This window comes from Pocillopora verrucosa, chromosome 9, assembly GCF_036669915.1.
Source record: "Pocillopora verrucosa isolate sample1 chromosome 9, ASM3666991v2, whole genome shotgun sequence".
NCBI classification, from domain to species: Eukaryota; Metazoa; Cnidaria; class Anthozoa; order Scleractinia; family Pocilloporidae; genus Pocillopora; species Pocillopora verrucosa.
The window spans coordinates 7710073-7722620 of NC_089320.1; the positions used below are offsets into that span (position 1 = coordinate 7710073).

Consider the following 12548-nt stretch of genomic DNA (forward strand, 5'->3'; position numbering starts at 1 on the left):
CAATAATGCAAACGATTATCATGAAGTATTGCTCTTTGTTCTTCCGAAATATCCCAACGCTACATCGTTGATATATCGCGAATTTTCAAAAAGGTTTGAACATTAAAGCGACAAGGTAACGGATCTTTTTTTGTGACATATCGTTTCCGCAATATATCATCCTTGCGGAACCTCGATACAACGACATACCGTAGAGCGTGCGGCACATTGAACATCACCATTTGGCGCTCGATCGGAATATCCCAGTTAAGCACATATTAAAAGAACGGAGAGCGTTGAAGGCGCGTCTTGATTGGCTACTCAAACTCCGATTATCCTTTGCACCTCCGAGCAACTCACGCAGGATCTGCGTCCGGAAGTATTTTAATCGTCGTCGGAATAAAATATTTAAAATCATCTTTTAGGGCTGTATTATCTTACTATTTTAGTATATACTAAAACAACTATTCACCTCATTGTCAAGTCTAGTGGTGGACATTAAACTCGCCGCTCGCACCTCGGTAAATATCCACTACTAACGACCCCACTTCGGTAAATTGTTATAAATTATCGTAGAGCGGGCAATGCGTCGTAGCGACATATCGCCACAGTGACCTAATGTTTGTTTTATAATATGGAGAGGAGCGTTTTACCGTGAAGTAAAACACTCGCGGAATCAATATAACCGGTACATCCGGGAAACGAGAGTCGTATTTTTCGTTTGTAATATGAGTGGTCATATTCAGCAAGGACGTCACATTTCCCGCCTTTTCTAACTTTGCTGATTGAACTTGGTATGTTCGTTCTTTGGAACAAAGACCGCCCTAAGATTTTTTGTGGAAGTGTCAATTGTTTTGTTGGGAGAGAAAACTGAAACGGCTTGCTTTTCACATGGTGGTTCTACAGGAAGTTCTTTTCAAATCCACCAGATTGGAAAGGTAAATTTTGTTCGTGCTTTATACCTTCAAGGGTTTGTAGTGGAAAGAGGCTAAAAATGATGTATGATGACTCAAGCCAGAGCCAGAATTGGAATTTTTATTAAGTTTGTTTAAAAGCAGTTCACATGTACTTTGATCTGCCACTGTATTATATGCAAACCTCTTTATAATTTTGGAATTTTGTTTGTATTAGTACCCAGTATTTGTATTGAAGCCAGGTTTTAAATCTCTGACTTGTATATCCATTGCTTATATAATAAGAACAAAATTATAACTTAGCTTGTAGATTGGGAGATCATGTTATCGTGGCGAGAACAATATCTCATTGGTTCGCAACATTCACTCATTAGTTTTTTTTTGCCACTCGAACATAAAATTCATATCTACATAGCGATAAGATATTTTAAAACACTCCCCAACTTTGGTGAAAACATTCCAGTGATCTCCTTGCCGGAGTAAAAGAAGCATAAAATAATCGCATGAAATGTTGCAAAATCACTCGGAAATTTTCCCAAAACATAATGTATGGAAGTTATCGAAGCCCACAGGTGGATCGAATTTTATCACATGACCGGTTTATGAATAGAAATTTTTTCATTGTTACCTTGAGCCCTACCTATTCTGATATCAACGTTTGGTAGCCTTCTTCCAGGTTTTATTCCAACAGATACTACCCACACTCGTATTCCTAAATCAACTCTCCACATCTGTTTCACCCGATGACGGGTTCGAGAGCAGCTATCAGGATCTCGGTCTACGGCATGACTGGCCAGATAGTGAGTTTGTGTGCTGCTTTGAGATGCAAGTCGTTTTTCAGCAATATCAGTCCTGTCTCCAAAACAGTAAACTAAAAACAATAATCAACATATTTGAAATGTCGGGAAATGGCAGCACAACCTTTGTAGGCAGTGTGTTGCAACAGCACATGTCTTCACTTTTGATTACCTCACACCTTTTGAAATCTTTAGGGAATCTTCGGAAAATCATTCACGAAAAGATATCTGTCAATGATATGCTCTAAACCCTTCAAAGTAGCAGATTTTTCGTTTATTAAGCAGAAAACTTGTAAATGTTAGTTCATTCCGTTTACAATTTAAAAAGAACTTTCAGGAGTGAATAATTTATTCCTTTTATTTTCATATTTTCTTCATATCATCGTAACCTGCGTGGCCGAATAACTGAAGGGTCGTAACTCTTATACAGTTGGGCATTCATGGAAAAAAACCACAAAACTCACTTAAAGTGATAAAATATCCATAACCCTAAATGATAAACTAACTCAATTTAAACGTGAAAACACGATACTATGTGACAGTCACATACAGCACAATACCATATCTTCATACTTTTTGGTCGTTACCATCTTACCGTTAAGCAATACAAAATATTGCAGCAAGACAAGAAACAAAATCTCAGCAACAGTATTTCTGCTCATTACAATAAAATCCTGATCCAGGAATGAACTGTCTACTTAAGTTTTCACATGGCGACTGCTCAACACTTATTTCACTGAAGGCCAGTGTTATAGATTTGTAATAATTTAATGACGTCAACAAGTGATGAATTGCGCATTATCAATCAATCAACTGCGCGCGCTCTCTACCAAATTAGATATAGAGGAGAGTAATGCATTTGACTCCATTCTTTCCACTTTTATAATATATATGAAATTTCGCGCTTCTGATTGGCAGCTCCACTTTCTACATATAAATCCACACACAACCCACAATTCCTCTAATCGCTCTGACGAAGGGCTAACGCTCGAAACGTCAGCTTTTTTACCCTTTACGGTGGCTAATTTACGTTTTCAACCCAGTTCTTAACACCAAATTAGCTACAGATAACACGCACTGCCAAAATTTCATCCGTCTTGATTTTTCATGTAAATTACACAGGACGAAAAACTAACTTCCGGAAATGCTGCGGAAACCTTTGTTTTCATTGCAGAAACGTAAAGTTTAACACGTGTTTTCGTCGACAGAATCGTGACGTTTACTCATGTTTCCATCGCTACGGAAACAGCGGAACCGGACCACTTTTCTGCATGTTTCCGCCAGTGTTCCGTTGGATGTAACATCTTTATGACGCCAGAGGAAACAAACGGGAACTTCTTAGAAATAAATTTCTTGCATGTTTCCGTCGCGGAACTGTACTCATATGATAGTTATCGCAAATGAGCTTTGGAAAGTTTTATTAAAGATAAAGACACCCCGTTCTGTTCGCTCTTGAAGTAGGGACGGTTTTCTTCCACTTAATTTATTTTTTAGCATATAATCATGTTGGCGAAAATACAGAACTGAGTTCGAAGCTTGTGCGATTAAATCCCTCCTACCGTGGGACAGGTAGAAAGGCGTACACAGACTAGAGACGTTTTCAATGCAACTTTGTTTGTTGATTCTCTTTTAACAAAAATTTATGGAACAACGAAAAACTGCAGCTCTCAACAGTCATTAGAGATTCTGACAGCCCAGCTAGCTCACAGGACGAAATAGCATGACTCCGTAATTCGGAAAACACGAAACTTGCGCAGCGGAAACACGTTATTCACTTCTTCGTTTGACTTGTCATGTTTTCGTTATGATTTCTGTACGGATTCAAACTTTTATCGTCAAGTAAAACATATATATAAAGTGCTGTGCAATTCTTGCACCACGTTACCATGAAGTTTTGATCGTTCGGGGACGGCAAAGGCGAACTGACGTGCATTAAGTGCGTATGTTCGTAGGAATTATTTGAAGTACTAGATGTTTTACACTGAGCTGTGGGCATGTTAATTTTGGAACTCTTTCCAAACTTGCAAAATTAAATCTTTTAAACTTGCTCTGTGTTTAGCTTTTTAAGCGGCTGGATCATTTGAGCCAGCTAAGTCACTTGAACCAGTAATATAATACTTGGCTAACTGGATCGTTTTAGCCCATTTTTAGCCATTTTTAGCCCCTTGGAAAAATGTTATCAATTAGATCCAGTCCCTTTAGTTACTTGAATAACCACTTGAACAATTTTGACTAGTTGGATCACTCTAACCGGCTGGATCATTTGTACTGTTTGAATCATTTTCACTAGTTGGACCACTAAAACTAGTAGGACCATTTTAACCATGGCCGGTTGGAGTGTCTTCACTGGTTGGATCAATTTCACTGGTTAAGCCATCTACACTAGAGAGACCATTTTATCTAGCTGGACCATTTTAAGCGGTTGGACCATTTGATGTGGTTTAACCATTTTAGGCCATCTTAACTAATTGGACCATTTTGTCAACTTAAACTATTTAAGCCAGTTGGACCATTTTATCAATGAGGACCATTTTCACCATGTTAGAACATTTTATCAAGTTAAGCAATTTTATGCATTTGGACCATTTTGTCTATTTAGACCATTTAAACGGTTGGACAATTTTATCTAGTTACCCATTTTAACTGGTTGGACCATTTTCACTAATTAGATATCATTTGCACTTAAACCATTTCAACTGGTTGGATCGTTTTAACTAGTTGAGCTATTTCAATCGGTTGGATCATTTTAACCAGTTAGATCAATTTAACCAGTTAGATCAATTTAACCAGTTAGATCACTTCAACCAGTTAGATCATTTTAGCTGGACCATTTCAGCAGTTGCATCATTTTAACCAGCTGGACCATTTTAACCAGTTGGATCAATTTAACCAACTGAAGCATTTTAACTGGTTAGATCACTTCAACCAGTCAGATCATTTTAGACGGCCGGCTGGACCATTTTAGTGGTTGCATTATTTTAACCAGATAGATCAGTTTATCTAGTTGGATCATTTTAACCAGTTGGACCACTTTATCCGTTGGGTTATTTTAAACAGTTGGATCACTTGAACCTGTTGGACCATTTTATCTCGTTGGATCATTTTAACCAGGTCAATCATTTTAACCGGCTGGACCATTTCAGCAGTTGCATCATTTTAACCAGATAAATCATTTTAACTGGTCGGACCATTTTAAGCAGTTAAATCACTTTAACCAGTTGCTCCAATTTAACAGGTTAGATCACTTTAACCAGTTAGGTCATTTTAACTGACTGAACCCACAAGATGGATCATGTTAACCCGTTGCACAATTTTACCGAGTAAAGATAGTTTCTTCCAGTTTGACCATTTTATGTAATTAAAATATATTCACCATTTAAACCATTTTATCTAGTTTTAACTGGTTGGACCATTTTAATTAGTGGCATCATTTTGACTAGAGTGATAATTTTCATTGAATCATTTTTCTTGATCGAGTCATTTTCACTGTTTGGACCGTCTAAAGTAGTGGGACCCAATTAGGCGGCTGGACCATTTAATTAAGGTAGACTATTTTAACCACTTGGACCATTTTAATCAGTCGAGTCGACGTCATTTAGACTGAAGGTATCATTTTCAATGTTGGAATAACGGTAACCATTTGCGTCTTTTTAACTCTTTGGACCCTTTTAACCAGGTTGATAATTTTAATTGTTTGGACCTTATTAAACAGTTGGATCTTTCATAATCGAGGAATAATTTTTACTATTTGAATCATTTGCACTGGTTGCACCATCCTAACTAGTGGGACCATTCTAACCAGTTGGAGTGTCAACACTGATTGGGTCATTTAAATGGGTTTGTTAAATTTAATAAGTTACACCATTTAAACCAGTGCATAAGTCACTCCAATTAGTCACCAGATCCCGAGTACACCATTCTGGCCAGTGTTGTGACTGTTTTTTCTTTTTTTTTTGAGTTGCGTGACTGATAACCTCGTTTTGAAATTGTGAGCCTCGGTTCCAGTTACGTGCCTCGTAAAAATACGTACCGGGGACGTTTTTTGAGAGAGCAGAGATTTTGAGTTGTGTTTTCCCAGTGATTTGAGTTTTCATTTTGTGAGGATTAAACCTTTAATTCGAAAACGGAAATTTGGTTCCCACACGAAAAGTGGCGACCCTGCCAGGACAGAGATACAAGTGAGCGAGAGTGCAAGAATCTTGAGGGAATTGAATAACAAAGCTATCGACGAATCTAGTGACAAATTCTACAACTACGATGGATAAAGCCGAAGCCGAGAAGAACAACGCTAAGGAGTGGAAAAAGGCGATCTGCTATGTCCAGGAGATAAAAGAAAACATGAATACGGAGGTAAAAGAAGATTTGCTGTTGGCGTACGAGAAAATTTGCGGGATTTGTAAAACCTTGAGAATTCGGCGGACCACGTGAAGGACGCCATGTTGGATGCAGAAATGAGTCTCGAAGAGGTAAAAGTTTGGGCACACGTTCGTAAAGAAGAGTTAATACCAGTGCACGAGCTAAGGAATAAGCTCAAGCAGGCGTTGGATAATTTAGGGAAAAAAGAAATACACAAGCGAGAAGAAGACTGGTTTCATAAGAAGTTTGAGTTGGAAATGGCATTCGAAGAGAAGAAAGCTACGCAAAAAATAAGCAAAGCTCAAGCAGTTAAACTGCAGAAATATACGATAACACCTTTCAAGAGAGACTGTTAAGACTGGCTTCGGTTTTGGAACCAGTTCGTTGTGGAAGTGGATAGCACAAACATCTCTGAGTAAGTAAATTCAATTACTTGTTAGAACTAGTTGAGGGAGAACCAAAAGAGCACATTCTTGGGCTGCCCCACAGGCCCGAAGGATATCGTGAAGCCAAGAAAATCCTTGAAATGACCTTTGGAAAAATTAAGGTTCATAAAGCCTTAATTAGGGACTTAGAAGGCTTGCCAAACATAACCAGTTCCCACAAAATCAAAGAGATTCACGAGTTTTACACTAAGTTGTCTAGGACAGTCCGAACCTTAGCGACAATGAAGAAACTAGAGGGTGCCCAGAGTTATGTGTACAGCATAATGGACAAATTGGGTTCGATAAGGGAGGCTATGGCCCAAAAAGATGATGACTGGGAGAAATGGGGACTTGAGGAGCTAGTCGAAAATTTGAGTAAGTACACAGACCGATACCCCCTGCCCTTGGTGGAATCTAGCATGCCCCCTCCAAGCCCCACTGTACCTGGGAATCGAGACAATCGCCAAAAGAAACCAGACAAAAACTTTATGGCTGGAGGAAATATACGGCAGCCGCAAAGTCCCCCTCCCTGTGTTAAGTGTGGTTTAAACAGTCATCGTAGCAGTAACCGTACCAAGGTTTTAGACATTGCCAGTGTAACGAGAGCACACTCGTAGATCACGTGCACCTCAGGTGACACATGATACAGCGGTCGATGTTATCTAATCGAAAAAGGTTTTAGATCTCATATATCTACATGAGAGCGCACTTAGTTTAAAAAATAAAGACTGTTCGTTACCTAGAAATCGTGTGTTTATGGTAGAACGAAACATGGTACCAGGAGTGTAGCCTCTTCGACACGATGACAACTACACCACCTCAAGGTTCAGCGAGTGTTCAAGCGCCGACGCCATGTTATGGAATACAAAGCAATTTACCAATTCCGTCGCGATTGAATTTGGCAGGAAATATTTCAGAAAACTGGAAGAAGTGGAAGCAAGTGTGGGATTCGTTCGAAATCGCCTCACGTCTTAACCAGCAAGAAGATAAATACCGTGTAGCTACTTTCATTACCTGCATTGGAACCGAAGCCCTCGAAGTCTACAATGGTCTTCCGTTCGAAAACGAAGAAGACAAGGACGTAATGAATACAGTTCTGGAGTTGATGGAGAGGCATTGCATTGGCCAAACAAATGTCATTTACGAGCGATACTGCTTGAATAATAGAAAACAAGAAAGCGGCGAATCATTTGACACGTATCTCACAGCGCTCAAAACTCTCGCGAAAACGTGCATTTTTGGTCCACTCACCGACGAATTAATTCGTGATAGGATCGTCTGTGGAATTTGTGACACGGGAACTAGGAAGAAATTACTACAAGAGCCCAAATTAAATCTTCAGAAGTGTATCGATGTATGTCGATCAGCCGAAACAACTGCATCGCAAATGAAAGTCATGAGTGGAAGAGAAGAAGTCAACGCACTCAACCACAAAAAGAAAAAAGACGGCAGAGACGCCAGTCCTAAGTTAGTTAATTGCAAATACTGCGGCAGAAAACACGAGAGATCAAGAGATAAATGCCCAGCGTTCGGAAAAGAATGTGCGAAATGCGGCAAAACAAATCACTTCGCCAAGCTATGTAAACAGAAACTTGGTGGGCGACAACGAAGAAAAGAACGGATTCACCGAGTGCGAGACGCAAAAACTTCGCAGGATTCGAGCGATGAAGAGTACTGCTTCACGATTTCATCCCAAAATCTGGAAGAACAAAGTGTCAAAAGTGTCAGTAGTCAACCCATCAAATCGAAAATCTTCGCAACAATGGAGATCAAAGGTCATCCCGTTCGTTTTCAAGTCGACAGTGGCGCCACCTGTAATGTGATAAGCAAAAACGATTTACCGAACGAGTGCCCGATCGCGCATTCGAAACAAGTCCTCAGCATGTTTAACGGATCGAAAATGGAAACCATTGGTAAATGTCGTGTTAATCTGGTAAATCCCAAGGTTGATGAAGAATGCGAAACAGAGTTTGTTGTTGTCAATAACGACTGCACGCCACTGTTGGGTTCCAAAACGGTGCAGAAAATGAAATTAATCAAAGTGCGTTACGAGAATATCTCATTGGTACAAGAAAAGACAGAAGCAATGGGCCTAACGATGCAACAAATAGCAGCAGATTTCCATGACGTTTTCACTGGAGAAGGAAAATTTGAGAAGAAACTTCACTTAGAGTTGGACACAACCATTGAACCAGTGAAACAGCCGGTTAGAAGGATTCCAGTGGCAATGAAACCCAAGTTAAAGCAAGAGCTCACTCGTCTCGAAGAACTTGGTGTTATCAAAGCAGTTGACACTCCAACAGATTGGGTCTCAAGCTTGGTACTTGTTAAGAAGCCCAACGGCAAGCTTCGCGTGTGTATCGACCCTCAGCCACTAAATAAGGCTTTGAAACGCAGCCACTACCCTCTTCCGGTTATCGACGATCTCCTGCCGGACTTGTCAAAAGCTAAAGTCTTCAGTGTGTGTGACGTTAAAAACGGGTTTTGGCATGTCGAGTTAGATGAAGATTCAAGCTATCTAACAACGTTTGGCACTCCATTTGGCCGGTACCGGTGGCTGAAGATGCCATTTGGCATATCACCCGCACCGGAATATTTCCAACATCGTTTGGATCAAGCCATCGAAGGCCTTCCCGGTGTGCGCACAGTTGCAGACGACATCCTCATCTCGGGTGAAGGTGACACTGTGCAAGAAGCAGTGAAAGATCACGACAAAAAACTGCTAACTCTACTTGAAAGGTGCCGCGAAAAGGGAGTGAAACTGAACAAGGAGAAGTTCAAGTTGAAGATGACAGAAATCCCCTACGTTGGTCATGTGTTAACAAGAGATGGACTAAAACCAGACCCATCCAAAATAGACGCCATCAAAGGCATGAGGCGACCAACAGATGTGAAAGGTGTACAGCGGCTTGTTGGTCTAGCGAATTACCTGACGAGATTCTTAAAAAAGCTGGCAGACATTTGCGAACCTCTGCGACAGCTAACGCGCAAGGATGCAGAATGGCACTGGAGCGACGTCCATGAGAGCGCCTTTAAGAAGATCAAAGAAGCAGCTTCCCAAGCACCTGTCCTCCGATACTTTGATCCCGCCAAAGAGACTGTACTTCAATGCGACGCCTCGGACACTGGACTTGGAGCTACGCTTTTACAAAATGGTCAGCCAGTGGCATACGCATCGCGATCCTTGACGGATACAGAACGCAACTATGCGCAAATAGAAAAAGAACTGCTAGCCATAGTGTTTGGAGCCGAGAAGTTCAACCAATACACTTATGGTCGCAAAGTGATCGTTGAGAGCGACCATAAACCACTTGAAGTTATTTACCGCAAACCTCTCGTGGCCGCCCCCAAGCGTCTACAACGAATGCTACTTCGCCTGCAGAAGTATAACCTCGAAATTGGTTTCAAGCCAGGCCAGCACATGTATCTGGCAGACACACTCTCCAGAGCACCCCTTCCCAACACCACATCGCGCGATGAAGTGCTAACCATCGACAAAGAAGTTGAAGAAATACATATGGTCGAGTTTCTGCCACTCCGCAAAGCTAGCCTAGACGATATCCGTAAAGAAAGTCTGCGAGACAGCACGATGCAAGCACTTCAGAAAGTCATTCGAGAAGGGTGGCCTGAGACCAAGATCGATCTCCCAAATGACGTCACGCCATACTTCAACGTTCGTGACGAGCTATCAGCGCAAGATGGAATTATCTTCAAAGGAGACAGATGTGTAGTTCCAAAATCCCTCAGACCAGAAGTCCTATCCAGAATCCACCAATCACATATTGGCGTGGAAGGATGCTTGAGACGCGCGAGAGAAAGCGTTTTCTGGCCAGGAATGAACACAGCTGTGAAGAACTTTGTCAGACAGTGTGAAACTTGTCGAACCTTTGAGATCTCCCAGCAGAAGGAAACACTCCACCCACATGAGGTACCTGACCGGCCATGGTCCAAGGTTGGTGTTGATCTGTTTGAGACAAACAACCGACATTACCTCGTGACCGTAGATTACCACAGCAACTACTGGGAAGTCGATAGGTTGGAGTCCAGTACAACATCTAAAGCTGTTATTTACAAATTGAAGCAACACTTTGCAAGGCATGGCATCCCGAACACTGTGTTTTCCGACAATGGGCCACAGTTTGATTCGGACGAATTCAGGAGATTTGCTCGAGATTGGGAATTCAATCATTTAACCTCAAGTCCCGGACATTCGCAGTCCAATGGTATGGCGGAAAGCGCAGTCAAGACTGTGAAAAGGCTTATTAAGAAGGCTAACAAAGATGGAACAGATCCTTGGCTCGCGATCCTCGACCACCGAAACACACCCACAGAAGGCATGAAAAGCAGTCCAGCACAACGACTAATGAGTCGTCGAACAAGGACCCTACTCCCAACAAGCGAGAAGCTCCTTAAACCCAAACTCGCCGAAAATGTCCAAGAAGGAAAATGGAAGACAAGAACCAAGCAGGCATTTTACTACAATAGAAACGCTCGAGATTTGCCACCACTGAAAACTGGAGACTCAGTGCGCATTCAGCCCACAAGCAACCCCAAGGCGCCCTGGAAGAAAGCCACTGTTCAGGAACAGGTGAACATGCGATCCTACAAAGTCCTCACAGAAGATGGCTCTGCCCTTAGACGAAATAGAAGGCATCTGAAAGCAACTACAAAAGAGTCTCACACGCCAACAACCCAGATGCCCAAGCAGACAGAACTTCCCTCGCCATCTAAACACATTGAACAAGAAACTAACGCCAGTGGTCACTCCAGCTCAGAAGTAGCGAAACCACAGGAGCCAGCGGTCGAGCAGCCTGCGACTGATCTAGCATCGCAAGCTTCCAAAGGCAACCAGACTCGCAGTGGTCGAATAACGAAGCCCCCGTCCTATCTGAAAGACTTTGTTCGTTAACCTGAGTCAGTGTCATGAGAGACAAAGACATTACCGGACTTGACTAGTTGATTCTTTTGGATAGTGGTTTTGATTTTTTTGTTTCTCATGTTTGTTTTGATTGTTCCGTTGTTTTCGTTTTGTTTCTTATGAAAGAAAGGATGTAACGAGAGCACACTCGTAGATCACGTGCACCTCAGGTGACACATGATACAGCGGTCGATGTTATCTAATCGAAAAAGGTTTTAGATCTCATATATCTACATGAGAGCGCACTTAGTTTAAAAAATAAAGACTGTTCGTTACCTAGAAATCGTGTGTTTATGGTAGAACGAAACAGCCAGTAGACGGGAATATCTAGCAAGAAACAAGTTATGTTATAACTGGGCATCTGGCTTCCAAATGTAAAGGACGAGGATGGGCAAATGTAATGGAAGACACCATACCTCTGTATGTGACAAGATGAAGACGACACTCCCGCCCACCCACAGGGGTACCCCTGAGTCATCGGGTCGGTCTGACAGGTTTTATGGTGCAATGGATTCTCAAAACATGTGTACTTTGCATGCAACTGTAATTGCTAAAGTTGGAGGAGTAAAAGCTCGAATCATGTTGGACAATGGAGCTGGAAGCTCCTACATCAGCTCAAGTTTGTTACATAACTGAACCTGAAGCCATACCGAACTGAAAGGAGGGTCATAGAATATATGTATGGGACAGTGGACAAACTTGTTGAGATATACAATGTTCGCATTGAATCAAACGCCATCGAGGGCTTTGAGCTTGAGCTACGTTGCATAAATGCAGACAAACCAGTCTTAACTCACCTCCATAACCCAAGAATCTCGGAGTTAAATGGGGTGGGAACCGGGGAAGACATGACGAGGGCCGAATGGTCCGAGAACGGTCATGATAACAACTCAAAAGACTTCGGTGCATGAGACTGTGAGAACGGCAAACCGAAGAGGTCGATTCGTAACGAAATTGATCCGTCGGAACGAGACCAGGAAAAACCCAGAGTTTCTGAACGTAAATACCTCCAGGCGTCAAAAACGGCACACTCTCCCGAGAAATGTTGAAAGGTGGCAGAACCACGTCTATCCAAGGACCAGTCCATTACAGCGTTGAAGTCGCCACAAAGCACTGTGGGGATAGACGGATCAATGGCGGAGGAAACATAGCAACAAAA

General features: G+C 41.8%; 1 pseudogene; it reads right to left on the minus strand.

Annotated features, from left to right (window-relative positions):
- Positions 1-12548, minus strand: part of LOC131784716 (uncharacterized) — a 37781-nt pseudogene that overhangs the window by 17067 nt on the left and 8166 nt on the right.